The sequence below is a fragment of the Lagopus leucura genome, unplaced genomic scaffold (assembly GCF_019238085.1).
Source record: "Lagopus leucura isolate 7727_CA_CO unplaced genomic scaffold, USGS_WTPT01 Super-Scaffold_739, whole genome shotgun sequence".
NCBI classification, from domain to species: Eukaryota; Metazoa; Chordata; class Aves; order Galliformes; family Phasianidae; genus Lagopus; species Lagopus leucura.
The window spans coordinates 16,415,510-16,424,707 of NW_024962255.1; the positions used below are offsets into that span (position 1 = coordinate 16,415,510).

Genomic DNA, 9,198 nt, shown 5'->3' on the forward strand with positions numbered 1-9,198 from the left:
AAGTTGACTAATTTCCTGGGTCGGTCATGGTGAAAATATCACATTTCATGGTTTGTTGCAGATTCATAGAAAAATCCTATTAAAACCGGGCAGATTACTTATACAATTTAAACAAATGATGATCAAAGATTATAACATGTTCTGTGAAGAATGAAAAGGAATAGAAATGAACGTGCATCTGCTGAAATGGGGCCGGGTGGGTTTTTGCATGCAAACCTGCTCTTTTAGCACCCTGAGAACGAGGTGGGGGCCGCGAGCAGCGCGGAGCTCCGCGTCCCCTTCGGCCGGGGGCTTTCCGCAGGGCACAGGGCCGCCAGGGGGCGCCGCAGGCCGCCTTTTGGCGGAGCGCAGGGCCGGGCCGCAGCTCTGCAGCCGGTCCGAGGGAGCGACTCCGGGGAAGGGAGCGACCCCAGGGGAGGGAGAGACCCCGGGGGAGGGCGCGCCGGGCTCCGTGCCTCACGGTACCGCCGAGCGGGTGTCTCAGCCGGAGGGAGGGAGGGATGGAGGGAGGGATGCCTGCCTGCCTGCCTGCTCTCTGCTTAGACTCAAACTCTACGCTAACTCGTAAGCGCATTACGCGCTACCTCACTTGTAAGTTGCTGAGGAAGAAACACCTCCCTTCAAACCTAACAAAGCTTGGGATGCCAGGTAAAAATGAGATATATCTCAACGAGGAAACAAGGTGTAAACTAGCAGTAAGCCAGACTGCTATTGATTCCTGCATAGATCTGTCTTCTAACGTCTCATCACAGTGAGATGTGTGAAACCTTCACCGACTGTGAAAGGCAACAACTGTACACTGAAGGAGAGAGTGCTTAGAAGAGTGCTCTGCTCAAGGCAGAGATTAAATTAATATTCTCAAATGCATTTCCAAAGAAAACGGTAGAAATTCTGGAAATGGAGAATGATTGGCAAGAGCCCCATATTTACACTAGGGACAGGAAAGGGCCATTGTTCTATTTTAATTTTTTTTTCTTTGAAGGCAGATTTCCACATTTGACTGTGAAATTACCTCTGCAGATGAGGCAGAATTTAGCAATTCCCCGTGCACCACGGGGCATCCTATCCCAAGCAGTAATCCTTGTGATCGCCATCGTAGTGCTGTTCATGGCATGCTTAGCTTCAAGTTAAGCACAGATTCAAATCGGGTGGTGTTGCCACTCATTTTTGCTTCTTCAGTCTGAGCGTGCTGACACAGAACGTGACTGTGACTCTTATCACAAGGCTTGTTTTGTGCACTTCATGTCTGAAGCCCTATGCTGAAGCCTTCCCAGGCAACAGGGGCTAGATGGTGGAACTAGATGATCTTCAAGGTCTTTTCCAACCCAAGCCATTCTGTGATTCTATGAACAGTGCCTGAGAGAGGGACAGCAGCAGCTGCCTGACCATTCGGTAGAGCACACTTGGATCTGCTGTTGATGGTTCTCGCTTTATCTTGATGGGGTTGACAGCATTCTCTGCTAAGCCTCTTTCTCCTAACTCACTCCTAACACCAGGCTTTGTTTAGCTTCAGTTGCAGTGTGTGAATCTAGTTGTGTCTGAAATTAAGGATAAGGTGCGTGAATTTACCGATCCCAGCTCTTTAGCTATCCATAGATCTAGAATAACGTAGCAATAAGCCTGCCTTTGCGTGACGTTCGACCCAGGATCCAAAACCTAGTGCCATCTCTAAGCCCAGAATTGCTCAAAGCCCATGTAGCCCTAGCTTCATTATAGCTGAGCACTGTGCATTCCAACCTTCTGCCTTAGTTTTTTCTTTAAGGACCAGGTAAAACTAAGCACAAAGCTCTCCCATCCTGATGCCAAGCCAAGCTATAACCAGCCTTACTGATCACTGCAACGCAGGGGTGTAGTACAGACCAGAAATCAAACACCAAATGTTTGACTGTCAGTCTGTTGTCTTATCACTGAGGGCCTGTGAGAGTTCAGCAGTGGTGGTAGGACACTGTTGCCCTAGGTGTGAGCTCCTCAGTGTCATTTATGGCTGAAGGAACTGTTATCTCTGAACATTAGGTAGGAAAAACTCGAATCCCCTGGGGCAGGCTGCAATCCTGCTGCAGCCTGGATGCAATTTACCAGTAAACTTGAGTGCACGAAACTGCGTGCTGAATCTTAGTTCTAGTCCTAACTTTATTCCTGGCACGGATGATGGCCTAGGAATTCAGTTATGTCCAGAAGTTAATCAGAAGATGTTTAAATATGCTGATACTGATTTTACCACTTATCTTACCTCAAGTAATGATGCAGTTCCAGCTCCAGCGTTGATCATGGCTCAGTAACCCCATTCTGTCTGACAATTAAATATTGTACATTTTAGTCTGCTTATCCCTGGGCAGGTTGCAGAAACAAGCAACAAAAATTGTTTAGTGGAACCTCATTTCTGGAATGCTAAGCTGGAGCCTAATTGTCATACTAACCCTGCCTTGACCTCTGCCCAGGCACCAGTGGAAAATTAGGAATAAATATTTGACTGCAGTACACCAACTTTCATCCAGATTTGTGAGTCTTCATTTACACAATTACCAGGGCTGCTCTGAATGCTGTGCCTCCTATTTATTTCCATGGAAATTACAACAGATACAAAGAGCACAATAACACCATTTGATAGAGCAAATTCTGAGCTCCAAAATAACATTTTTCATTATTATTTCATATTTATGTTTCATATTCATATTTCATTATCATTATAATTCATTATTATATCATCATCAATATTATTATTATTCATTATTAGCAATGCATTTTCACCAGTGGTGAACAAGACCTGCATGCTGTCCTTGTAAATATCTGCCCCAGTGAGAGTGACCCGCTGTCAGCACTGCTGAAACAGCATCCACCATCTACCTGTGCTCACATCCACTGCTTGGTCTCTGTAAATGTTCAGCAAGAACTGATGGATGTCAATGGATGCCATTTTTTTTTTCGGCATGGAGAAATTCAGTGATACATCTTTGCTTCATATTCACTTCTGTGTCAGAACCCATTTTGTTAGACTGCCCCTATGTCACATGCCAATAGAATGGAATATTGGTGAGAGGGTTCAATCTCTACTGCCATAGAACCACCGTCTGACTTTGATGTTCTGGGCCAGCAGAACAAAATAGAAGGCATTACTTTTCAAGCAGCTTTCATGCCTAGCATATCTAATCTCTGTTCCAGTCTCTGTCCTCAACCCTACCCTACTTTGAATTTTAGGTTTGCTACCCAGGATCTAATGTTTTCATCTCTTGGTATCAGAGCTTGGCTTTCCTTTACGTTTGGCAGAGGGCAGTAATAAGTATGGCTTTTCAGATCCTAATTTTAGCTCAAATCCCAAACATGCCATTGTTATACCCTCTATTTTTGTTGCGACCAGACAGCCCCATTCCAGCTGTGCTAACTGTGTTTTCTCTTGCAAAATTCAGTAAATATCCTTTGCTGTATCCATATCTCTTTAAATCCTGCTCCTAACAAAAATCCCAGCATTCTCTACAGTTCAAACATTTCCTCTAGCTTTAAAATTAAGAAGATATTTGAGTCTGCTGGCACCAGAGTTCTGTGTCTGCATTGCCAAAGGAGAGCCTTGCACGTGGGATAAGGTCCTACCTAACCTGAGCTGAGTGTTGTGGTTGACTGTCTGTGTTTGGTGGTTTGGCTACAAAGAGCTGAAAATTCAGTGTTCCAGATACTTACAGTGATCTTCGCCCTTGAGAGCTGTACAAATGAGGTAATTTCTTTGAGTTCAAAGGGAACCATGCAGCTTTATACCAGCTGATTGAGTGCTGGCTGTCTGGCTACATATGTAGTTTCATGGTAGAAAAGAGTCTAATACTTCCTTTCTGTGAGAGCTGAAGAATTCTTATGCTGTTGTACTATAATGCGCATAGAGCCTTGCTGAGTAGATGTCCAAACCTTTGTACAAGCAGTGTGTTCTGTTGCCTCTATCTGTGAGTGCTCTGCAGGCTTGTGTAGCTTTCTGCTGGCTGGAGAGCGAGTTAGCAAGTGGGAATAGCATCTTGGGAATGTGGTGGGAGTTGTGGTGTGTGGATGTGGAAGCAGCGATGGCACGTCTTTTGATGTTTTTAATTTGACATCAAGTATGCTGGCACTAACTGCCATGATCATGAATTGTTCCAGTGGTACTGATTGCATCTGTGACGTGAACTGCTGCAGCAGGGAACTTGAGATGTCGGAATTAAGGAAAAGCTGTAGATTTATGGAGGATTCCTACTGTATGACTGTAAGTGTTGTCTGTCTTGACAAAGTGCTGCCTGATGTATGCAATATTTGTAACTTACATGCCAATGAGGGAACTGGGCTGGACGTTAGTTTGCTCGTATGTATTTGGGGAGCGCTTTATTTTCAATAAGCACAGAGGCTTGAGTGGGAGAGGCTGCTGGTCACTGCCTGTTCTGTGCAGGGCCAACCCATGGGTAGGTGATGTTACTGAAGGTGAAGTAAGGGGACGTGTGTGTTGAGTTGGAGAGAAAATGGAGGTTGCAGATAACTTTTCCAGCCTGGTACTGTGCATCTTCCATCAATTAAAACCAGCAACGCCTTCCTGTAGCAAAGCAGTCCTCAAAGGCTTGTCCTTTTGCTGTGCGTGGAGAACGTGGTAAGGACCACTCTCTTGGTGCAGCCAACAACCATCATGGTTGTTTGTAGTCTTAGCATCGTGTTCATTTCACATTAATGGTGAGTAAAGCTGATTAGCTGCTGTTTTAACTGCAGGTAACTTGTCGTTATTGGCAGGAAGCATGTTTCATCTGCATAACAGTTTCAGGGGAGCAGTGGGGAACATTTTCTATTAGCATTTGTTGATGGGAAACATGTTTCTTGGTGGAGTTGTGTTTGGAACTGGAAGAAGATTTGATGTTTTTATTCTTTACTCCAACTAGAAAAACTAAATCATGGAAAGTCCAGTAATGCTGTTTTGAATATTAATTCTAATGTATCCAAGATCAGTGCCTGTCTTGGTATTTGCAATATGCATATAACTACAGGAGCTAGAATCAACCTTCCTAATGCTGCCCACAATATATATATATATGTATATGCTGAATGCATATGCAAGCTGGGAGAAGAGGGAGGTGAGGGTTAGCTCCAGGGAGCCTGGCTGTTTGTCTCTGCTGCACTCTTGAGCTCTGCAGGGCCTCAGAAAGGGGCTGAGGCAGGTACATGTAAGCAGTGCCTGTCCTTTCCTAATCCTAGCCATGGAACAGTCCTCCTCTTCTCTTGTATACCAAGTGGCTCTATTCATATGATTGTGGATTTTTTCTCTTTTGAAATACTTCAGTGACACATGCCATAGCTCCATGCTCTCACAAACATGAGTTTTGAAAGTGACGGAATAGTAAAACCTGCTTTATCGAGACACATTTGTCTTCCTTTCTTTGCTTCCTCATTCTTCTGTAAGCCCCAAGACCTGGTGTGTGCCCATCTGGAGTGAGAAGGACTCACTGACCTGGAATTGGTTTGCTTTGAGATCAGCAGGATGAGCCAAGCTCTCCAAGTGCTGAAGCCTTCTATAGGGCTGCGTCCTTAATAGGAAGCCACCTTCTTGAAATGTTATCCGTGAGATAACAATGATCAGTTGGTGCCACAGTAGTACTTGTTGTACTGCAGGGTCTCAGAGCATACGTGCAGTCATGCAGAGTTGTGAGGACAAATGCAGTCGTGTAACTGTCAGAAGTTACTGTACAGAAGCACTGTAACAGTATCAGAAGATACTGATAAGCTATCCTTAAGAAATAGAGCTCGTGCTGACCTACAAGGTGGATTTGCTTAAGAGTTTGCATGAGGAATACGTGATGGTTTTAGTGAGTGAGCAGAGAATTCTATATTTGGTATAAATGAGAAAAGGAATTTTAGGAGGACTGTCTTCATGTTTGCACTGCATCTTACACCTTCGCTTGCCCTGAGCTATAAAAAATTCCATAAGGACGTTGCTTTACTTGTTTGATGGAAATGGTGTCTTGGTACTCAGCAACCCAGAAGCTGAATTGTTTTCCAGTATTCATTTTCTCTTTGTAGTGCTTCCCATATGGTCTAGTGGTTAGGATTCTTGGTTTTCACCCAGGCGGCCCGGGTTCGACTCCCGGTATGGGAAGGGTTTCCCTTTTCAAGGGGGAAGGGGTTTTGAAGTGAAGGAGGGGAGATTTAGGTTGGATGTTGGGGGGAAATTCCTTACGCAGAGAGAGGTGAGCTCAGGCTGTGGGAGGTGCATGAGAGCCTGCACTGCCTGATCTGCTGGGTGGGCAGCCCTGCAGGGGGCTTGGAACTGAGGGGGTCTTTAAGGGATCTTCCAGCCCATCCCTTCTGTGTTACTAAGGTTTATCTGGGGGGAGGCCTGCTTGTGCATCAGGACCTTGCAGGTACAGAACTCAGTCCCACAGAGTGTGACTGCTGGACAAATAACCTCTTTCTGACTTCACTAACATCATCAGGAAACGCCCCCACCACCTTCAGTGCTGCGAGCCTCACTTACCAGTGTTTATTATTTGTATTGCCAGAATGCCAGGGAGGCGCATTACCTGTGAAGGCATCGCTGTGCTGGGCAACGTAGGAATGCAGAACAAAAGGCGATTTCTTGCTTCAAGGCTCTAGCAGTCTGAGGCAGAAGATTATGACCTGATCAGATGATTACGACTGGCACCAGAGAAGCCAATGCATTTTCTACTGATTGAGCTCGGTGAAAACAAAAAGTGCAGGCTGAAGCACTGTTCCACTTAATTGGAGAGAGGAAAGAGTTAAAGAACATAACCACATGGAAAAAAAAAAGCTAAACTCCTCTTCAAATAGTCCCAAGTGTTTGAGGAGGAAGGAGGAGAAGAAAAAGCAAGAAGAATCTGAAGCTCAGATTGCCTTGTTTTGCAGTCATTTTTCCAGGATGTACTGGAGATATTTTATGCAATAGCACATTGTTTGGGAATGAATATTTGTTCACTGAGATATGACTCTCCCATGACAGAGCAGTGAAATATAGGATATTTTGCTTGTTGGCAGCAGATTTCTGGCTGTCTAAGTTTTTATTAGTGCAGGTTTCTCTGAATGAGCATAGCTATTTATCTAGCAAGCAGGGCCAACAGATAGAAAGTTGAAGAGGGAGCCAGCTCAGACCTAGGCTATGTCGGTAGATAAAAACCCTTCGGGGAAAATTTCTCCAGAATTGGGCCATGTGCCTGAATTGGAGGAAATGCTGTTACATTTTTAGGTGCTTCAATACCATGTATTTCTACAATTCTTATGTAATGCAGCTGAGGATGTGTTGCCAGCTGCCAGGGTGGGGTTGCAGATCTTATAACTCATGAGCTGGAAGATGAACTTTTCAGCAGAGGCTGCAGCAGGCTGCTGATTTTCCATGTGTTGCCCAGCCAGCACCAGAGGAGGTTAGGCAGTTACCCCAGGGGGCTGCAAATTACACCGACATGTGGACTGCTGCTGTAATCTCATTGCATGGTGATGGTGAATGTGTAAGAATACAAACATCCTGCATCTGTGGATCAAGAACTTGTTTGTGATTGTTGTGACTAGACCACGCAGTGGAATGTACTCTGATGGTGAGAGTTTGGCTTGAGATTAAGCTGGATCAGATCTGTGGGACCTGATCTTTAATTCATAATACGTGTATCTCTCTGAAGGTAGTGCCTTCTATTTATTTCCATGGAAATGACAACAGCTACAAAGGGCACAGTAATGCTATTTGATAGAGCAAATTCTCAACTACGAAACACCATTTTTCAGCATAATTGCCACCATTAGCCATGCATTTTTGCCAGTGATGAGCAAGACCCGCATGCAGTGCTTGTGAGCATCTGCACCAGTGGAGGTGACCCACTGTTGCTATTCTGAAATGCACCACTCGCTGCCTCACTGTGCTCATATCCCCTGTTTGGTCTCCATAAACATTCAGCAAGCATTGATGAATGTCAATGGGTGCCATTTCTTTCTGCTTGGAGGAATTCAGTGACACACCTTTGCTTCAGATGCCGTTTTGTCAGACTGCCCTTCTGCTGCCATCTATCACACAGCAACAAAATGGGATGGAATACTGGTGGGAAGGTTCAGCCTCTGCTGCCATCCCCCAACAGTTCCCTCCAGCATCCTGGACCAACATAATAAAAAAGGAGGTGTTACTATTGGAACAGCCCTCATACTTAGCACATCTGGCTAATGCTGTTGGAAGTAAGGAGACTCTTTACAAGACAGGGAAGCAAATGGGACCAAGTTTTTTGAATATGCCATCCTAAAGGACTTTTCAAGGAGACATTTCATGGTGAACATCAAAAACAACCTAGAGGCATTTATAAGGAGCTCTGCTCATTCATAAAGGACATCCTGGGAGGAGGCATAAGGGTGTTGATACAGAGATGCACCAATTAGTGGAGGGTGTAGGAGGGAGAGGCTGATAAGAGGTGGAGCTCTTTGCCCAGAATGGAAAATATTGAAGTCCAGCCACCTGTGGATGTTCTTGAGAGGGAAGACAAGCAGCTTCATTTTGCTGCGTAAAAGAAAAGCAGTGGGCACTTACTACAAGAGAGATCTGTGCTGGCAGGTAGCCTGGGGAGGGCAGCTATGCAGTCACAGGGCAGCAGAGCATGGCAAGGTTTCCAGGCCAGGGAAGAAATGGCTATAAAGCTTAGTAGTTCTGTGGGCTGCTTAGTTGTAACTGTGCCTCAGGTCATCTAAAGGCCCTGCCTTATGCTGTTTTCTTTGCTCCTGTTGCAGCTTGGTAAGAGCTGAATATAATTTGCACAGCAGAGGGATTGAAATGGCAGCCAGGCTACTACTTAAGTGAACTGTGTAGAGTCAGAGTGATCTTAACAAGCTCTTACATAAAAGCACATGATCAAGCTGTTGAGATGGGTAGCAAAAAGGCAGAGTGGTACACAAGCAAACATCCAGCAGCCAAAGGTGTTTTCAAACACAGGTTGTAGGGCGTTCAGACTGTAATCCCCAGAGCCTCTAGAGGTGGGTGAAAGCATCTTCATTACACTCAGCTCACCGAGGCGCTTCTTTCTCATCGAGTCCACTGGGGTTTACCGTCACACAAAGCAACAGCAGAACATTGAAAAGATCCCAAACTGCTGTGCAAATTATTACAGAAACTATGTGGTAGTACGATTGTATGTCTGCATTGTTTTGATTGATATTCTGTGCTTACCACCAGCCATGATCTCATTTTAAAAATATTATAGAACATTGTCCTTACACTGCTAC

The 9,198-nt window shown here is 45.0% G+C and overlaps 1 non-coding gene across 1 annotated transcript; it reads left to right on the forward strand.

Moving 5' to 3' along the window:
• Positions 1–6,016: 6,016 nt before the first annotated feature.
• On the forward strand, positions 6,017–6,088 carry TRNAE-UUC. Its single transcript has one exon. It is a non-coding gene; the product is annotated as a tRNA-Glu (tRNA).
• Positions 6,089–9,198: the final 3,110 nt, after the last annotated feature.